The sequence below is a fragment of the Neomonachus schauinslandi genome, chromosome 7, assembly GCF_002201575.2.
Source record: "Neomonachus schauinslandi chromosome 7, ASM220157v2, whole genome shotgun sequence".
Lineage (NCBI taxonomy): Eukaryota > Metazoa > Chordata > Mammalia > Carnivora > Phocidae > Neomonachus > Neomonachus schauinslandi.
The window spans coordinates 29,787,306-29,808,009 of record NC_058409.1 but is presented as its reverse complement, the minus strand read 5'-3'; the positions used below and the strand labels follow the sequence as shown (position 1 = coordinate 29,808,009).

The 20,704-nt window shown below is 38.7% G+C and overlaps 1 protein-coding gene across 2 annotated transcripts in view; it reads right to left on the bottom strand.

Moving 5' to 3' along the window:
• CTNNA1 (catenin alpha 1) overlaps window positions 1-20,704 on the bottom strand; it is a 310,525-nt gene that overhangs the window by 65,592 nt on the left and 224,229 nt on the right. The window lies entirely within an intron of this gene.

The window sequence follows — 20,704 nt, the reverse complement described above, 5'->3', positions numbered from 1 at the left end:
GATCAATACTTGTTAGATCACTGCTCTCCATCCCAAGTACCACAACTGGCTTGCTGCTTAAAAGGGGGCTTAACAAAGTTCTCTTGTATGATAATTTGGTATTTACTCAAATCTACAATTTACTGCCAGTGTGGGAAGTAGAATTTCATGTATGCTGAAGACTGGTAGATATTAAACACTCTTCTTCCAGAGTTTTTGCCTGGGTTGGTAGATACTATCGAAGTCCACATTATGAAATCAGAACCGTTTATGTAATTCTAATAAGCTGAGTGACTCTTTAATATATTTAAACAATGAATCCAAGTGATTGTGAAAAGGTCTCATTACAATGAAATCAACAGTAAATAATTACACTGACTTCATGTGATACATCTCTAGTTTGACTTATAATGGAAATGTTGATTTTTGTGGCATTTAGACAATTTTTTAAACTAGTATTAAATCACCATTTTACTAATTAGTTTACTAAATCCTGTATTTACATTTACATGTAAAAAAAAAAGATTTAGAAATTATTTTGGAGAGAAAAGAGATAAACTGAGTCAATTTAACAATCCTGTGACTTGCTCCCTCTAGTTGAAAGCACACAGACAAATTCTCTCCCTCCCTCCATGATCAAAGATGCCTTGACAAAGGGGTTTAAACCTCTTTCTTCTGCCTTTTCCTGATCTTCAAACCTCAAAAAGCCAAATTAAAAATAATTGTCTAGCAACAGGCATAACACTGATTCTTACTGAATATAATATAAAGGAACCAAGAAAAAAATCACTTTCTAAATACTATATGCTAATATTTGTTTAATAAAGATACCTATCCACACTGTAAGAGCAGTTCCTTCTAAGTGAAGGAACAACGTACTACTGAGGCAATGTATTACTGAGTGTTCTCTCATGGGAGAACACTCTACATGCCTATGCAGCCACACAGTGGTAACGCAAAGGTGGCATGGAGGTGAAGGGATGAAAGGGAAAGGCAGCATTTTGAAACGTGACCCACAGAAACAGTTTAGCTTAAGTTAAAAGGCAGCCAAGAGTGAAGCAAAGGTTAACTACATAATCTGCAACAAACAGGGCAAGGCCCTGGAGCCTGCAGCTGAAAAGGGGAGAGTGTTAATAGAAACATTCCATAATTAACAAATGATAATGATGTCACACTTTTCATGCAGAAAAGAGCCACAAGTATTTCATTTCTTTGATTATGATTTCTACAAAGAAACTATGGCATATACTGGATTTAGATCCAAGTCACCAATTCATACAGAATTTTTCCATAAACGAGGTTCCATGCACATAGTAGCAAAACCCATTAAATTAGACTGACTTAATTTTAGAAAAATGAGCATTTCTACAACTGACATTGACTGTATGTGAAAAAAAGGCATATATCCTTAGACAAAACCACTACCATTAAAAAAAAAAAAGGTTATCATTCCCTTAAAATGACCATTAACACGTTATCCTTTTATTCAAGGCATATTTTCTTCCCAGGATTGAACTGCAAACATGCTAAGAATACAGTGAAACCCATGAGATTTAACTGTAATTTTTTTCTTCTTTAATACTAAGAGAGGGGTGTCTACCTACATGTCAAAGAAAACGTGTATCAGTAAAAAAAAAAAAGCAGATGAGATCACAAATTAAGGTAAAAATGTGCTCTCTATATTTTTTAGGGTGGGTAGATTAGTTTGGCAAAGTCTCAGCCCAGCTGTGTTCAACTGATCCTGAGCGGTGAGCATTTCATTTCTTATTAAACCAGACCCTGGGCCTGCCCGGGCAAAGACAGAAGCTGATTTTACGGCACAGAGTGCAGCTCACTACTTCCCTATGGAGGGACTGGATCAGAAGCCCCATTACAAATGAGAGCTCCATGAGCTAAAATTTACCAACCCATTTATCAGGGTAACCATGGCCATTTGTCAGGGTACAGCTCTGTCACAATACAACTGTGCCCTGAACACACAGACTCCACTATTCCTAAAGGATAGCACTGGAGTATTTTCCATCATTTCATCCACAACCAATATTAATTGAAACTGTGAAGAGAAGGATGAGAAATACTGGCTGAGAATTCCCACATTCATCTTAAAGATTACCTTTAGTAAAATGGACCATCAACTGACAAAATCCTTAATGTATGTAGAGAAGTAATTGGGAAAGCAAGCCATTCAGTAAATTCTGGGGAACAGCACAGCAAAGCCACTAAGGAATACTTCGCAATTGAAAACTATAAAATATTTTGCCATCCATTTTTTTGGTAATGCTCTCAGAGAAAAGTAAGTAACAGTGCCAGACAGCATTTTCCTTTTTCATTTAAAGTGCAAACTTCCCTTTTCAAATGCCTGAAGAAGGCAGGATTCCATTTATTTTTGGCCTATTTGTGTTTCGGTACCAGCACAGGTTTGAAGATGAGACTGTTAGTCGTATGTCCTCTCTTTACCGACTGGCTAGGGTGTAAGAGCATCACAGCTACACTGCAGATCCTGGTAACATGATGTTAGGGCTTTTGTTTTATCAGTGTCATCTCATCCTCTTTAGTGCCTATCCCCCTCCTAGCCCCGGTCTTTTTTCACTTTCAAGGTTAGAGGAAAATGACCACTTAATCAAGAACCAGAAAAATAAATCTCTCTGGAAAAAGAAAAGCTAAGCAGGCTATGATACCGTACCCACCTAGTAACCAAGAGCTTGTTTGGAATCGTTTATATTCATTTCTGTAGCTTGCCACGGATTTCAATCACTTTCTTGAAATGAGAGTGGGCTGATAAATCTGCAAATCCACACAGAACTCGGAGAATACCCACTGCCAACATCAAATAACAAAGATACTAATTTTTTAAGCCAAAAATCTGCACTAACACATGTAATTTCTTAATGTGCCTAAGTTAATTTCTATACCAATTCAATGAATGAAATCGATTGAACTTTCCAACTCCACTAATTATTAAAATCCATCTGCTTATTCTAATGCTAGTCACCAAGAGCTAGACTCCATCTTTCCAATAAAAATGAGCCCTCTGTATCGCTAGGTCCAAATCCTAAAATTCAGAACAGGCATATCATTTTCTTAAGGCATGCTTCCTACACATGCTATCAGGGCAAAAATGCTATAAATGCCTGGTTCTCTCCCTAAAATGTGGGTATCTATATGAAATTTTAAAAGAATATTTTGAGAAGCTGACTTACATGATCACTTTCCTAATAGAGCAATACAGTGACAGACTTTTCTCAAAAGTCTGTTTGGGACATGATCTTCATATTTTATTGGCTTAAGTGCTTCAACCAGAAAAAGATGAAGATAAAGATGATAAGGTCATCTATAGGTAATTATATATTTCTGTTCTTAACCTAGGGCAAACTCACAGTACTTGAATAAGGCCAAAAACACATAGAAAATGACTTTTCAAGATTTCATACAGCTATTACAAACATTTGGAAACATCTGCTACTCCTTCAACTAACCTATTCTTCCTTGGTAATCTTAAAAAAAAGTCTGATATATGGAATGTTTGGTGAACCTTCCTATCAACACTGAGACTGGACACTAAAAGTACAGTCCAAAACACATTGTGTTCAATCACCTTAAGAGCCATTTTTTTGTTTTGTTTTGTTTTTGCTGGGAGGTGGGCAACTGGGTTGGGGGGTGGGAAGAAAATACTATTATAATGGGGCCGGGGGAGGGGGGTGGTAACAAAGTGCAGTGTACAGGAAAGATTTGTTATTAAAACTGTGTATACTGTAAAAAGTGAATGTCTTTTTTTTTTTTTTTTAAGCTTTTCCTTGGTAGGCTATCAATTTTGACCTGTGAAACTTGAAAAACCTTAAGAGAAACCTTAAATGGACATTTGTTTTGTACCATATCCTCTACAAGCCAAGTGTGCCAGCTGAGTAAAGGGCACCTAATCAAGTCTCTTCATTGAGATAAAGGTTAAACTAAAGCAAAGAACAAAATAAAGGACAGGGTGGTGGTGGCTGGGTGGGGAGTGGGGTGGGGAAAGCGCTAGCCAAAAAGCTACCATGCAAACAACGAGCAATTACGCAATAAGAAGTTGCTCTGTCACAACCCTTAGGGACTGGACAAACAGCTATCCATGGGGATCAAAGGGCCTAAGGTTGGCTTCGCACCCTCCCCAAAAGCGGACTGCCACTACATCCTGGGGAGCTTCAAAAAGATCGCCTGTACCCAGCAAACAGCAAATTGGCCTTTACCTTGGGGATCCATTGGTGGGGACAGACACCAGTAGCACCTTACACACCATTCTTGGGAGGGATGTCCATAGGTGCTAACCATGCTGGGATCTCTAGGATCCTTACATGACCTACTCTACCCTACTCTTGAGACACCAGCTCAGCAAATATGGATAGGGAAAAGGAAGGTTAAGATTTTTAAGTAGTATCCCTTGCTTGGAATAAACATCCCCAGGATAAGATGCTATGCCTGGGCAGCATGTTGGGGCAGGGGGCGGAGTGTGTATGCAAAAAGTGCCCTGGTCTCAAGGAACTGACTGCCAGGAGCTGCCACCCTTGACAGGATGCACCTACTACTTCTCTAGGCCCAGAGCAGTGCAGCAGGACCACATGGGCAGGAAGAAACAAGGCCACCCCTTTCACCCACGGATGAGGGGATCAGAGAGGCTAAGAGAGCTATCACACCAGGAATCTCAGCAGTAACAAGGGCAGAGGCAGGAACCACAGCACAAAATTTTACAGTCAAACTCATCATGTATGCACTAGAGGGCACAGGTGATGGTGGCTTCAAACTGCACACAGAACCGAATTCCTATACTTTATCGCGTTAAAAGAGCTTATTAACCTAATTCTAGTACAATTAAATCTTGACAATCCCATGTAAAGCTACATTTCATTTCTTTATCAGTTATTTTAATTAGTTATTTTAATTATTTTGCCTGTATGCCACAGCATTCTCAGGTTCCCACTCAAATTTATAATAGATTTCTTCAAGGTCTGTTTCAAGTGGGTTTTTTTTCCCTCTCTTTAAATATATCTAACCAGCTGGATACTCAAATCTCCCTTAGACAAAATGTACTACAAATTGTCTTTCACAAAGAGAGGTGAAAAATCATAGCTATTCCAAACATTGCGCCTCCTCAGCATGAGTCCCTCCTCACTAGCCAAAGTTTTGGGAACACTCTTTAGGGACACATGTTGAGCCCCCTTCCCCTATCCACAGGGGACATTAAAGAGGAAGAAATTTCCAAAGGCAAGTACAATGAGGCACCCTATTCGGCAAAGTCTGCAATCTGAACATACATCCCTTTATACATGGAGGCCCAAGAACAAAGCCCAGCACCTGGCCTCCCAACTCAGGACCTCCCACCAAAAATCCAACATGAAGGAGAATCTGTGAACAATTAGCCTGAAGGCAAGGGCCAATAACCCTACCACCACGCTAAGACAGAAGACGACTCTTCCCTCACTTGAGAACCAGTTTTTAAAACTGCAGCCCCAGAGACAAACCCAAAGCAGTTTTACAACTTTCATCAAGACACTTTACCAAAAACTATGGAAGAGAGATGTAAAAATGTCCTAACTTCACTGACTGACTCTCCATTCAAAATTGTGTTCAGAGCACAAGAACTCCATGTTTAGGCTGTGGTATTTGTACCAAAACAAAAACAAACAAACAAAAAACGTGCACACGCACATATTTATACACAAATACACATATACATATGTGTATAATTTAAATATATATATGTAAAACCTCTAGGTTGCTTCTTTAAAATTAGACAAAAACTATACAGCCATTGGTATTAGCCCACCTGCTTCATCACCATGAGAAGCGAAAAAGTTCCTCTTGAGATAGACGAAAATATTTCCCATGGCCTAGCTACCAAATACATAGAGGGGAAGTGCTCAGCACCTTAAACCTTTGAAAACTATTTATCATTTTATATAACCTACTTCTATGAAGTCAAGGAAAGATAGCATAATACACTCATATGTACTAAATGGTTTAAATAAGGATATGAAAAGATGAGAAGCAGGGATTCTTAACTCTAAGGGTCCAGGATATGTTTCATGGAATGCAAGAACATCTTGAAATTACAATGCCATTATTTTATGTATGTCTAAATATTTCACCAGATTCTAAAGGGTTGTGGTAACTTACATATATATATATATAAAAGCCCTAGTAGAATAATGAAATAGTTATTTCTAGTATACACTAATTTGGCACTGATCTTCTTGGTGGCTAAGACAAAGAACAAAACCAACAGCTTTCATCTGATAAAAGAAGCACCCTGGTTTACTTGGGGGTAGAGACACTTAAGTGCAAAGCCCTGTGAATTACTTATAAAATAGAGCCGGTTGTAGGAACAGTAAGAAAAAATGTCAGACAATATCTCCAAGGAGGTTATGAAGAACAGGCAGACTTGTTCTTCACGTAAATCCTTAAAAAAGTTAAGAGTAAGAAGCCTACGCAAGCAAGTTGCATGCTTTGTGGTGACCCAAGGGTGAGGCCTATAAAGTCAGCAAGATTGAACATGCACCTACTTGGGACAGCAGTTCATGTTTCCTCTTTATCACATCCCTGGGACCAACTACAGTGTTCCATCACCTAAGAGATACCCAGTGAATATGTGCTCCATTACAAGTCTTCTAGATGAGGAGTACAACTTAAAATTTAAAAATCTTCTAACTATATCATGAACGAAAATATATGCATACATTCCATGCATAATCTCTAGTTGTGCTGATGATAATCCTAAGTGTTCTCTTTGGGTAAAAATCTTTAAGATGACAACTAATTTTCTAAGATAACTGTCAGAAATTTAACTGTCCCTTTAAAATTTAACTCATTCTATAACTATTAGAACAAACACCTAGATTTCTTTTCTTTTTTTTTTTTAAAGATTTTATTTATTTATTCATGAGAGATAGAGAGAGAGAGGTAGAGGCAGAGGGAGAAGCAGGCTCCCCGTGGAGCAGGGAGCCCGATGCGGGACTCGATCCCAGGACCCTGGGATCATGACCTGAGCCGAAGGCAGACGCTTAACCGACTGAGCCACCCAGGTGTCCCCAAACACCTAGATTTCAACCGGAATAAAGAGCACAGTGATTAAGAGACCTACTCCACACTTGAACCTCTGACTGTGGACAAGTCCTTCAACCTCCCTGTGCCTTAAGCTTCTCATCCCTAACATGGAATTAATAGTAGGCAAGAACCAAAGGGGAATTTAATCCACGTAAAGTACAGAGAACAGGCTGCAACACCGTAAAGGTTCAATAAATGCTTGCTCTTTTTTAAACGCCAGTATGTGGAGAACTAGATGCAACAGATCCATCAAGTAGAGAATATAATCACATTAAAAACATGTTAGACCTCAGCATTAGTTCATGAAACTCTCTACTTTGTAGACTAACTTCCCTCACTAAATTAATGTACAGTATCCAAAATGAAGACTGATAATGAGCAACAGCTTTTAATAAGCCATTAGACTGGATACACTTCTTGTATCTAGCATTGATATAAAACTAACCACATTATTTCACAGTCAAGTAATCTGCTTCATAAAATGCATTATAATATTACACATGACATTACTTTGGCTTTATGAATCAAGGCTAAATTTCAAAAGATAAAATCCTTAATTCCAAAATTCCTTCGGAGTAAGGCAGTCACTTAAAATCCAGTGATGTCTTTTTTTCCTTGTTCAATAAAACTATATGTGACAACATATATTACCCATTATCATAAACAGAAACTATTTTTCAAAAGAAATAAATAATCTCATTGATATCTCAGCTTCTGACAATCTTATTTTAGGACAAAATACATGGCTGAGGATTAAAGATCACAATTATGTTTTTGTTTTGTTTTGTTTTGTTTTGCTTAGAAGATAAATGCACTTTAAGTCTACCACATCTAATTTTGGAAGAGGTCCATCCAACCATGGCAGATTGGGTTTCTAGGCAGATTTGACAGAATTATTGATATGAAAGGAGGTATGAAAATTTAAAAGCACAAAGATAACCTATCAGTTCAGTGCATATATGGAGGTTATGTTTCATGATTGCTAATGATCCTCCACATTACCAAAATATTAAATATAAGGCTTGCTCAGAATTAACCTGTCTGAATGAACACACACATTGAGTCTATCAGAAACTGCAGATCTTACGGCCCAAATTTTTTAAGACAAGAACTTCTTTCGATTGTTTTTCCAAGATCATGGTCCAGTTTATCCAGTAAGGAAAAAGACTTTATCTCCTCCTTCATCCACAACTTTTCTCCATCTTCCCACATCTCTTGACACTGGGCTTGCTTTTTGATCCTCAGTTACCAGCACATTTACAAGCTTTTCCCATACCTGATTCTCCAAGGAAATTCCAAGGAAAAGCACTTTACTGAGCAGAAACCATTCAGCTGCGGTATATCCAAAGCTGAGCACAAACCTTCTTTAAAACTACCCATAATTATTTTTTTTTTTTTTTTTTTGAGAGAGCGAGCGAGCATGCACACGCATCATGGGGCCGGGGGTATCAAGCAGACTCCATGCTGAGCATGGATCCCAACACAGGGCTTGATCTCATGACCCTGAGATCACAACCTGAGCCAAAACCAAGAGTCAGACAGTTAACTGACTGCGCCACCGAGGTGCCCCAGAAATACTTGTAATTTTAAAGATACTCCTTGACTCCACAAAACTAAGTGACTATCAGCTGCAAAATGATCCCCACAATTAGGGAGACACTAACAGAAACATAATCACTCACCTGAGTTGTCCTCAGTTTACCTTTCCCTTTGTATAAGATTCAAGTATCAAATAATGTTTATTCATTTATTTTACTTTCAAAAGACCAGAAATACAGTCATTTAAGAAAAGTACCATTTTTGCATTAATAATTAGCATTCACTCTAGCTCTCTGACCAAATAAAATCCCCAACACCCTTCACATCTTTAATATAAATAGTTATTTTACTGGTTTTATTTGGGGGTGGGGAATATCTTCTTTGCCTTGGGCAAAGAAGATATGGTCACAGAGGACATGGCTGTGAAATTTTCAGAAATGTAGAATTCCTGGGGTAATTAATGATAGGCCGTAATCCTTACTTCCCTCATCTGTGCTGTAAAATTTTATACCAGTTTTGTCAGGATTCCATAAAACTGGCCACAAAAATACTGATCTTTCATGTGTAAGTACTTTCTGAGAGTTTTTGCTCTCCATAGGGAAAAAGACCCGAGCATGAGGCACTGGTTACTAGGACTACTCAAGCTAGGACTGCCGCACGTGGCACACACTAACAACTGTGCTGACAAGTGACCCTGACGGTGCTACTCCTCTCTCAGCAGCCTCCCTAACTTTCCCTGGAAGTTCCCGAGGGAAAAGAAGTAACAGCAGTGGGAAAGCAAGGGAAAAGAGTCTACCACCCTCAACACACTCCTGTAGGCATCTAGAACACTGCTGTTATCACCACATCTCCCTCTTCTCTCCTGACAACCCGTTTTAGACCAATGTGTGCAAACGGCTCTCTGACACTTGCCGTCATAGTCCAACACCTAGAGCCCACTTTATTACTGTGTTAAAACTGCCAGTCTAACATTTATCTATTACTCTCCATGAAAACCAAACAGCAGGTGGTCAGGCATTCTCTCCCTTTTGAAGCAGTGTTTCTGAGGTGTCAAAAAAATATCACAATGCATAAGTGATATCACCCATTTTGTGCTCACTTAAAATTAGATGTGAGATGAATTACAGATAAAATGTGAAGAACCAAACAAACCATAGTTTATCTAAAGTCTACCTAGTTGACATTCCCAAAGGCATCACCGTAAGTTATTACAAAAACTATTAAACAAACATATTTCCATAAAAAACACAAATCTACTAGCCTCTGAAAACATATAAATAGTATTCTGAAAATCTCGCCTTTTAAATATTTTATGTCAATTTTTAAACACACACACACATCCCCCTCAGTTTAAACTGAAGGCAGGGTGGCCTGGGGATTAGATAGAACCCATGAAAGGCTAGCTGCTTTATCCTGTTATCAACTAACACTTAAACTAATTGAATTCCAAGCCTTGCTATCAACTGGAATGGACATTATTTGAGAAGGGAAGAGATGGGAAAGATTAAGATTCAGTTTTTGACATACTAAAATCAAAATGTTTATTAGCCTTTCAAGTAAAGATGACAAGTCCAGGGTAGAGATCTAGACTGGAAATATAAATTTTGAAGTCATCATAGTAAACATGGGTATTTAAAGTCACAGAACTGATTGAGATTACCAGGGGAATGAGTGTAGATGGAGAAAAGACTCACAGAAACACACCTTCCTCCTATATCAGTCTGTGGCATATTTAAACAATATCTATCAAACGGCAGTCAACAAAAAAAGGACAAGTTTCAAGGGTAGCATCCCCTCAACATCAAAGCCACTTGAGCAAAGAATGTTCTATTGGAAATAAATGGGAATTAGGTCAGCTTAATTCAGGAAAACGATCTTAAACATTACCCATCAAAGAAATTGTTCCAAATAAAGGTCTGCACATACACTGTTTTAGAAGTGAGAATGATTACTACCATAACAAGTTCATCATTCATGGAACCTCTGAGTATGTACTCCATGTCAAGTAGGTGCTAGATATGGCCCTGCCCTCAATAAGGTCAGTGCAGTAAACTAAAGAACCAATCAAAGACTATGGGACAATCAGGAAAGCAGGTTTTAGGGTCGCCTGGGTGGCTCAGTCATTAAGCGTCTGCCTTCGGCTCAGGTCATGATCCCAGGGTCCTGGGATCGAGCCCCGCATTGGGCTCCCCACTCTGCGGGAAGCCTGCTTCTCCCTCTCCCACTCCCCCTGCTTGTGTTCCCTCTCTCGCTGTGTCTCTGTCAAATAAATAAATAAAATCTTTAAAAGAAAAGAAAAGAAAAGAAAAGCAGGTTTTAATTTGGGGCGCAAAGGTACAGCTAGCTCATGTACTTGAACTATAAGACAGTCAAATATTCACTAAAAAGATAACCATATCTATCTCTGATAGTGGTTTGGGTTACAAAGTGTGTGTGCTGATAAAAACTCATCAAGTAGTACACTTAAATTCTGTACATTTCATTGTGTGTAAAATTTTCCATAAAAAACTGAACTCCAGCTAATGATAAGCATGCTGCAGTGTTTAGAGGTGAAGTATACAAGCGTCTGCAAACTTATTTTAAAATACATCCAAACAATAAGATGGACACAGGGATAGATAAATATGTGATAAAGCATCTAACAAAATGTTAACCACAAAATCTAGGAAATGGTGTGTGTGTGTGTGTGTGTGTGTGTGCGCGCGCGCACATATATACGTATACATACACATATATGAGTGTTCACTGTACAATTCTTCCAGCTTCTATGTATGAAAATTTTCTTTGTTGGGAGGAAAGGAAAATATATACTTACAATTGTAATTTAGGGTATTGATAATCTACACACTATTTCTCTCAATCAGACCAACAGTGTTACATGATGGTTAATACCTTAGACTCTGGAGTCAGACTAGGTTCAGAATATAGCACATCCACTTGCTACCTGTAAGACCTTGAGCAAGTCATTTATGCCTTAATGGTACATAACTCATGCTCTGAAGATTAAATGGGAATATGTGTATAAAAGTTTTAACGATTCCTGGCATATAGTAATTGCTAAAGCATAAGCTGTACTATGAAGATGATGATGATTACTAAGTATTTTTAAATATTTCAACAAGTACTACTTCAACTTTCACTATAAGATAAAACAATATTCAACGAAGAGCTAATAAAAGAGAATCAGCCCAGAATTGTGAATTGGACAATGCTACTTAGATTACTGATATTCAGAGAATAGGGCAGGCAATGAAGAATGTAGTGGAAAAGGAGCCTTTAACCTTGTTACAGCAAGTACCCACAGGATTTCAATATGGCTAGGTGCAGGGGTAGCCAGAACCACCAATCTGACAGATACTACCAGTAAGTGCAGCTGAAGTGAACCAAGCGAAGTGACGGGGACTCTGGGACCGGAGAGGGTGTATAGATTTAACACGGTCAGCAAAAGCAGCCATTCCAGATCTCTGGAGATGGCTGGGATACGATGATGAAAGCAGTGATTTAGAAAAATGTGTTCTGACAATTCTTCTTGTTTTGCTGAGAAAAACAAAACCCAGAACTTTGACTATCAAAAAGGGCTGCTAAGGAAGAAAGATAAGGGAAAGAGATTTCTTTAAAGGACAGGCAAAAGGTAAGAACCAATGGTCAGCGGAGAAAGAACAAATGCCTCTCTCGAAGAGCCTTGCTCAAAAGAACAGGCAGGAGGTTAGGGTAAGAAATCATTTATTCAGTAAGATGCACTAAATAAAAAGAGCCTCTGGGTTCTAATATTAAATCTCGAGGTTTCACAATTTCCAATCTACAACTATTTTCTGAAAAGGTAGTTTTCTCCACATTTTCAATTTGCAGCTTTTTTCCCCCAAGGGTCAATAAGGACTTCCTCTTACAAATTAGACAGAGAAAAGGCAGGACAGGTTTCTGCTTTGTAAGTATGAAGCAAAGCTCTTGCCAGGGTCCCATTCATTCTAGTAAAACCTACCCCTTTCCCACTCTTCATCATGGACTGTTAACATTTTTGCAAGATAAAGTTTTAAACTTTTAGAACAATCATTTCTGACTCCCTAATGTAGTGCAAATACTAAACAGAAACGCAGGAGCACAGTGTAGTGACAACTTGTTAATTTTACTCCCTCCTATACTACAAAAGAATCTTATTATAAGGTTTAATTTGTTACTTTCATATGTAAAGGCTCATTAATGGCTTCACTTCAGTGGAACTGCTGTTTTTGTTAAAAACTAAGTGGTACGGCTTCCAATACAATCTTAATAAAGGCCCAAACTGTTTTCAACCTCCTATCTTAATAACAGAAATTAAAGATGAAACATGACATCTTAAGGGTTACACTTCACAATAAACAACAAGTTTCAGTATTTCAGAATCCCTTCATTCCCCACCCAGATTTAACTCTATCGTGTTTTTCGTTCCCTCCCCATAATCAAATAGTTTATTCTTCTTTAGAAATAGTCTTTCAGGGGCGCCTGGGTGGCTCAGTCGTTAAGTGTCTGCCTTCGGCTCAGGTCATGATCCCAGGGTCCTGGGATCGAGTCCCACATCCGGCTCCCTGCTTGGCAGGAAGCCTGCTTCTCCCTCTCCCACTCCCCCTGCTTGTGTTCCTGCTCTCGCTGTTTCTCTCTCTGTCAAATAAATAAATAAGATCTTTAAAAAAAAAAGAAATATTCTTTCAGGGCGCCTGGGTGGCTCAGTTGGTTAAGCGACTGCCTTCGGCTCAGGTCATGATCCTGGAGTCCCTGGATCGAGTCCCACATCGGGCTCCCTGCTCAGCAGGGAGTCTGCTTCTCCCTCTGACCCTCCCCCCTCTCATGTGCTCTCTCTCTCAAATAAACAAAAATCTTTAAAAATATATATATATTCTTTCAGAAATCATAATTATGAAAGCTCTTCAATATGTCTCAAATATGAACATACACTTCTTTTATTCTCCACATTGATATTATAATCAAGACTAGCTAATAAATTTCTCCACTTGGGCAAACCATGGAAATTACCAGATACGCAGACTTTTTCCAAGACTCAACAGTTCTACATTAATTTTGATTTAACAAAAGTTGGGGAAAACTCAAATGGGGAGAACCTACCAGAAATCAACTCTTGTTGCTTTTTTCCCAGCTCTTCCTTTTTATAAGAAAAGGGACACGCTGTTCTCTCTGCTAAGAGAGTGACAAAATGGAGACCTTGTCTTACCAACCAAACACTATACGGAAGTGTTGATGCTCCGCACACCTCCAGGAAGCTGCCCAAAACTAAGAACCACTGCTAAAACGGTATTCTAAGCTTTAAAAAAAGATTAAAACTCAACAACATACAAATCTTTAGGAAACAGGCAGAAAAAAAATGTTTTACCCAGTATGTGTTGGATTTTTCTGTCATTGCTATTACAAAGGCATTTACTGGTAAATATTGCAATTTCCTGCATCCACAATAATATTTATATATAGGAACTATATATAAGTGCTGGCTCGTTACTTTCCTTGGTTTAAACATGAAGGTTAAAAAGCTAGTAACAGGTTTGTTCTTTGTAGGGACCAGTTTTGGTCTTCACATTCAAAAATCCCAATGTATTTTCTCTACAAAACTGAAATTATCTGTCAAGGGTTACAACTGGTACTTAAAACTCCGCAGGAAATAGTGAAAATGCATTGCCAGTACTGTGGAGAAATCAAAGTGTATATCCCACAGGGTAAGAAATCCCTTTCCGTACAGGATGACATTATTAAAAAGCCATTACCTCTTCTAATGAATAGCATCTATACAGTATAAGGAAGGATAAGATGATATCACAATAAATTAGACAAAAACCAAAAAATAAAACTGGAAAAATGTCTACAAAAAGGGTCCGAGGGCATTTTTTTTCCTAATAGAGGGACCTAGTGGATTCAAATCAATTCTGCCCTTAAAAATCCTTAACTGTTTTCACTGTACCCCAAAAGGTCTGTATTTTACACTATTGCAGTTGAGGAGTTTGTCCAACCATTCTTTCTTTCTCTTCGTCTCCCACTGAAGTTTCTCTTCAGTGATGCTTGGAAGCCCATTCATTCATCCGTTCACTGTCTTCCCTTACTTGGGAGCTCTCGAGCATTTACACTTTTCACTTAAGTCTATGTAAAAGAGTGTGTGTACAGGCACAAGTACATGTGTTCAGTTAGGGAAAAATGGAAGCAAAAAGACCCGAGATCAAGACAAAACAGCCTCTATTTATTTCACAGAGAAAGCCATTATTTAGCTCATTTCTTGTCAAAGATTTTCTTTTTTAACTTTGGCTCCTCCCTCTAAATTCGAGTCTTGTACCGGCCATTTTTACTTGATTAGAAAAAGAACCTCTCACTTGAATATGTGTAGCGTCACATTCAATGCTCGCATTCAGAAACTTGTATATCTATAAATAAACTGCAGATATCCACACAAATTTTGCAGATGCGGGTAAAAATAAAAACAAAATATTCTTAAAACTATTTACAAGTATAAAAATCCTGCAGATGTGATGTCAATGAGAATTGTGAAAGGCAGGTTTATCATATTTTGCTATAGAAGGAAAGGCTCTGAAAACCATCACACCAGTTCCCTGACTGGTTGTCTTCCATCCATCCAGGTCAAATAAATTTTGATCCTCAACAATTAAAATGGCGTGTATGAAAAGAATTTTTATGAAAATTAAAAGTTCAAAGTCAGGCAATTAATTACTACCTTGTATTCAACCATGAAATTTTTACAAAGGAATCTGTATTCACGATATGCCGATTTACAGGAAACTCTCATTTGAAATGTGAAAATTCCTTCCAAGAACCACTGAGTTCAACAGTCCTTTCTCCTTTTTTGTACTATTTCTGCACGTGTTTCATACACACACACAGCCACAGCATATTCCTTCTGAGTATTTTTGTTCTGATCTTGGTTTTTTTTTGTTTTTAATTTTAATTTATTTGAGAGAGAGCGCGCACAGGGGAGGGGCAGAGGGAGAGGGAGAAGCAGGCTATGCAGGGCTCAATCCCACCCCTATTTTCTTAAGCAAGAATTGGAAATATGTCTTTGCTGTACAGGTATGTTACACAGGTATGGGATTAAGATTTCTTTACTAAAGAATAACCACTAATGGAGGCTTCTAAGTCTCAAGCAGTGGCTATTAATGTAAATTAATTCCTGATCTAATAAAAGTGATTGAGCACAGGGACACCTGGGTGGCTCAGTCAGTTAAGCATCTCCCTTTAGCTCAGGTCATGATCCCCAGGATCAAGCCCTGCATGGGGCTCCCTGCTCGGTGGGGAGTGAGTGTGCTTCTCCCTCTCCCTCTGCCGCTCCCCCTGCCTGTGTGCTCGCACTCTCTCTCTCAAATAAATAATCTTTTTTTTTTTTAAAGATTTTATTTATTTATTTGACAGAGAGAGACACAGTGAGAGAGGGAACACAAGCAGGGGAAGTGAGGGAGGGAGAAGCAGGCTTCACGCAGAGCAGGGAGCCCGATGCGGGGCTCGATCCCAGGGCCCCGGGATCACAACCCGAGCCGAAGGCAGACACTTAACGACTGAGCCACCCAGGCGCCCCAATAAATAATAATCTTAAAAAAAAAAAAAAAGTAAGTCCCTATCCAAATGGAAGAAATACTAAGTTGGAGCACTAACCTCACACCAGGCACATGAAAGATTGTGACGTTATTTGTACTGTGCCAATTTAGCTAATTTGGAACTACATTTCCCTGAAGTCCCTTCCCTACATAGTTCCACGTCAGACTGGACCACATGAGACATCCTTGCATGAGATTTGGAAGGCAAAAATGAAGCAGCAACCATCTTTCTTATGGTGGGAAGGTTGGTGCAGGTACAAGGCACTAACGTTGATCACACATTGTAGCTTTGCTGGCTCATTTTTTTTTTTTTTTTAATTTATTTATTTGACAGAGAGAGAGCACAAGTAGGCAGAGCGGCAGGCAGAGGGAAAGGGCGAAGCAGGCTCTCTGCTGAGCAGGGAGCCTGATGCGGGGCTCGATCCCAGGACGCCGGGATCATGACCTGAGCCGAAGGCAGCCGCCCAACCGACTGAGCCACCCAGGCGCCCCATTTTGCTGGCTCATTTTGCTAGCATAGGGCAACAATCAAAATCACAACTCCTACAGGATTTTCTCCTTCAGCTTTGCTGACTTCTAGGTCAGGTACATATCTAAATTTGTAATAAAGGAAGCCGTCTTCTTCAGGAAATCTCTACCATCAGAGTTGGAGGCATAGATGTAATAAGAGGTCAATATGAGTTCCAGACTATCCTCATGAGACCCAGCTCATGTTCCAGAATGACCCAGTTTCACATGTATTATCTCTTCTTACAGACTGCATGCCCTGCTCACCTCTGGCTCCAGCACCAGATACAAAAGCAAAAGCCTCAAACTATTTAATCTGCTCCCATGATTGCATAATGTCAAATCTCTATAAGAAATTCCTTAGGTCTTTCATAGTTGCTCTACTTCTGTGAATGACCCCTAAGTGACACAAAGATGTGTGTGTGTAATTAATCCAAGGTGGGAAAGGAATCTGTACCCTACAAAATCCCCTAGCCACAAAAGAAAAGATAAACACACATAAATGAGAATAAAAACAAAACTCTGATACGGTAAAAAGGGGGGATAAAACGGGAAGAAAGTCATATGCAATATCAAAAGGTAAATGAAAAAATACATGCAATACAGATGGGCAGATATTAAGTTAATACCCATAATATACAAAGAGCTCCACCAAAGAAAAAGACACATAAGTCATTAGAAAAATGAGCATAGGATATGAATAGGCAACTCACAGGAGAGCAAATCTAATGACCTGCAAGGATATTAAAAAAAAAAAATTATTTCAATCCAAAAGTGGTCAGGGAAATGTAAATTAAAGTAATAATGAGCTACAACTTCAAACCCATCAGATTAGAAAAATTACAACACCACCTTCTATTAGAAGATGTAAAGAAAAGGCTATTTTCTTACATTGGTGGTAGACCTACAAATAGTTTAGGCTTTTTTAGAAAATAATCTGCCAACATTTCTTCAAATGAAGATATACATGTACCATGAAACCAGCAATTTCATAGAAATAAAATATATTCTTTTATTCTTCTATTCTCAACAATCTAGAAATAAAGCAGCAAACACAAGGTATTGCAACATTGTTCATGATGCTTAAAAAAATTTAACCAAATGCTCACAAGAAGAGAGAAGTTGTCAAATAATTTATGATATATCCATACCATGAAATATTAGTCAGCAATTAAAAAAATGAGAAGTAAACCAGGACAAGTCAAAGGATTTCCACGAGGTATTGTTAACAGTAAGATACCAGTTTGTAAATAATGATCTCACTTTGAACAAGTAAATAACTATGCAAAACAAAGAACGCATAAATAACTATGCAAAACAAACCAACCAACCAACCTATACTGAGGGTAGGGCTGTGGAGATTGGAGATCTACTACATAAGCAAAGACAGGTTACAGAGCTGTCTTCTCACCGTTTCTTTGGGAGGGATGAGGGAGACTGCTGTGTGGATGGAAAGGGTGTGTGTGTGTGTGTGTCAGTGTCAGAGAGAGAGACTGTGTATAAATATTTTCAAAGGATTATCTTTGCATTTATACATTTTTGTACCATGTAGTTACACAGCTAAAAATGAAGTCTAATTTCTTATGATTATAGTATTCTGAAAGGCAATATAGGCTTTAAGAAGGAACTATAAGTGAACTATAGTAGTCATCAGATTCACTGGATCTTGGAAAGGAAGTGACAACCATCTAAAAACAGGAAAAAAGCAGAAAATGAAAGAAGAATGAAGGCAGTGGAAAAAAAGATATACAGTGAAGAAGAGTATAGAATCACTGTCTTGAAACACCGCCCAAGAAAAAGGAAAGTACCTCCCTGAGCTGAGCTGCACATGGAAGCAGGAAATGTTGATATGAGCTGAGGAGATTTGCCTATTGGCCCACAACCTCACAGGCAAGGCACATATTCATGGGAATACAGAGAGGCACTATTAAAACTACTGAAATATGGGCGCCTGGGTGGCTCAGTTGGTTAAGCGACTGCCTTCGGCTCAGGTCATGATCCTGGAGTTCCGGGATCGAGTCCCACATCGGGCTCTCTGCTCAGCAGGGAGTCTGCTTCTCCCTCTGACCCGCCTCCCTCTCATGCTCTCTGTCTCTCATTCTCTGTCTCGCAAATAAATAAAATCTTAAAAAAAAAAAAAAAAAAAAAAAAAAAACTACTGAAATATTACAAACCCTTATACACACGCTTACACACATACACACAAACACATGCACACACCGTTACTTAAAAGGTTAATGCCAGGCCCAGAAAAGGCCTACAGAATCCTGCTCCAGCACTGGAGCACTACTCACTGGGTTCTACAGATGTGCATACGCTGAGTACCTCCCCTGCTGAGAGGCAGACCCCACAATGACATGTTCATAGTCCACCTTTACTGACAAGAAGTGTAGCATTACCTCCCATGATGAACAGCTGCCATGACCAACTGGACAACCTCTGGATGATGGAAGACCAACGGCCCCAGAAACCCTGGGGTCAGAGATCAGGCACAACAGTGACTAGCAGGGCAGGAAGAGAGGCTCAACGAGATAGAAACCCAATAAAGAAAATAAAGATGGGATTACGGGCTCTCCTCTTTGGAGTATCCAAGACATGCTCTAGACAGAATATGCTGTGGAATCATCTTAAACCTAAACTTCCCAAGCATGTGTCAACGGTATGATTACATGTTTTCTACTGCCACAAGGCAGAGTACTTTTTGTGTTTACTTATTGAACAGTCTTCTTTCATCCTAGAGCACAGCATATCAATTTTTTATCAACCACATATATATTTTTAGGTAATACTCAATATCCCCTAAAATGAATGTAAAAACTCTGTGCATGGCTAAAGTTAGTATTAGTCCAGTATTAAAGTCCAGTATTAGTAAAGAGAAACTACCAGCAGTTAACCAAAAGATATTTATTAGGCAGTGGTGTTTTGTTTTGAATTTTTTGTAGCAGTAATAGGCAAATTTTAAATATGTAGAGGTATCACCTTTTGGACTCCAAAACCATTACTCAAAGTTAGGAAAGAACAAATGAAGGTTTTCTGGACAAAAGCCAGGGTCAGTAGTTAAAAACCAAAGGAACTGTCAAATATGCGAAAGTGAAAGAGACTATAGTGGAATAACAAAACCTTCAACGTTATTATAGTGAATGAAGACTACTTTCAACCATCTGGGATGAGAAGAGGTAATGAATTATAAAGTGTAAAGAGAACTGACATTCTGGAATAAACATTTCAAAGAAGAGAGTAAATACCTACTGACTACACAGATAACAGGCTAAAATGTACTATTATTAACAGTAATTATTTGTTAATAAAAGTAACCTCAATATTACACAAAACAGTCAATAATAGAGCACAGGGGCCCTGGGTGGCTCTGTCATTAAACGTCTGCCTTTGGCTCAGGTCATGATCCCAGGGTCCTGGGATTGAGCCCCGCATCGGGCTCTCTGCTCCACGGGAAGCCTGCTTCTCCCTCTCCCTCTCCCACTCCCCTGTTTGTGTTCCCTCTCTGTGTCTCTCTCTTGTCAAATAAATAAATAAAATCTTAAAAAAAAATAAATAATAGAGCACATAGCCAAAAGCCACTCAATCTAACTTGGCTGAAAAACAATTCAGACATGAAACAGAACACAATGAATACATTCCAGACATGTAAGGTTTGTAGACTTCATTCCAATAAGGGACTATGAGCTGATGTCACAGTAGAAAGAACAGGAACAGAGGCCTCCAAGTTTAAATATCCAAGAAAGAAGGAAAGCAAAGACAGAAAGAAATAGCTTACTTAGGAGTAAGGAAAAGAATACAGAAGGTTTTGGAGGGTTGGGGGGGGTGGGGGGATGGATGCGGAATGAAATTCAGTGGCCATAAGAGCAAAGTATATAATACATAGAAGGGAAAAAAATGAGTATCAGCAGATTATCACAATAAACCCTATTTTTATAATCAAGTAATATAACTCTCAATACAGACACACATACAAACCTTAACTCACGTGTATATGTTTGTATGTTTGTGGTGTACTTTACTGCATCTAC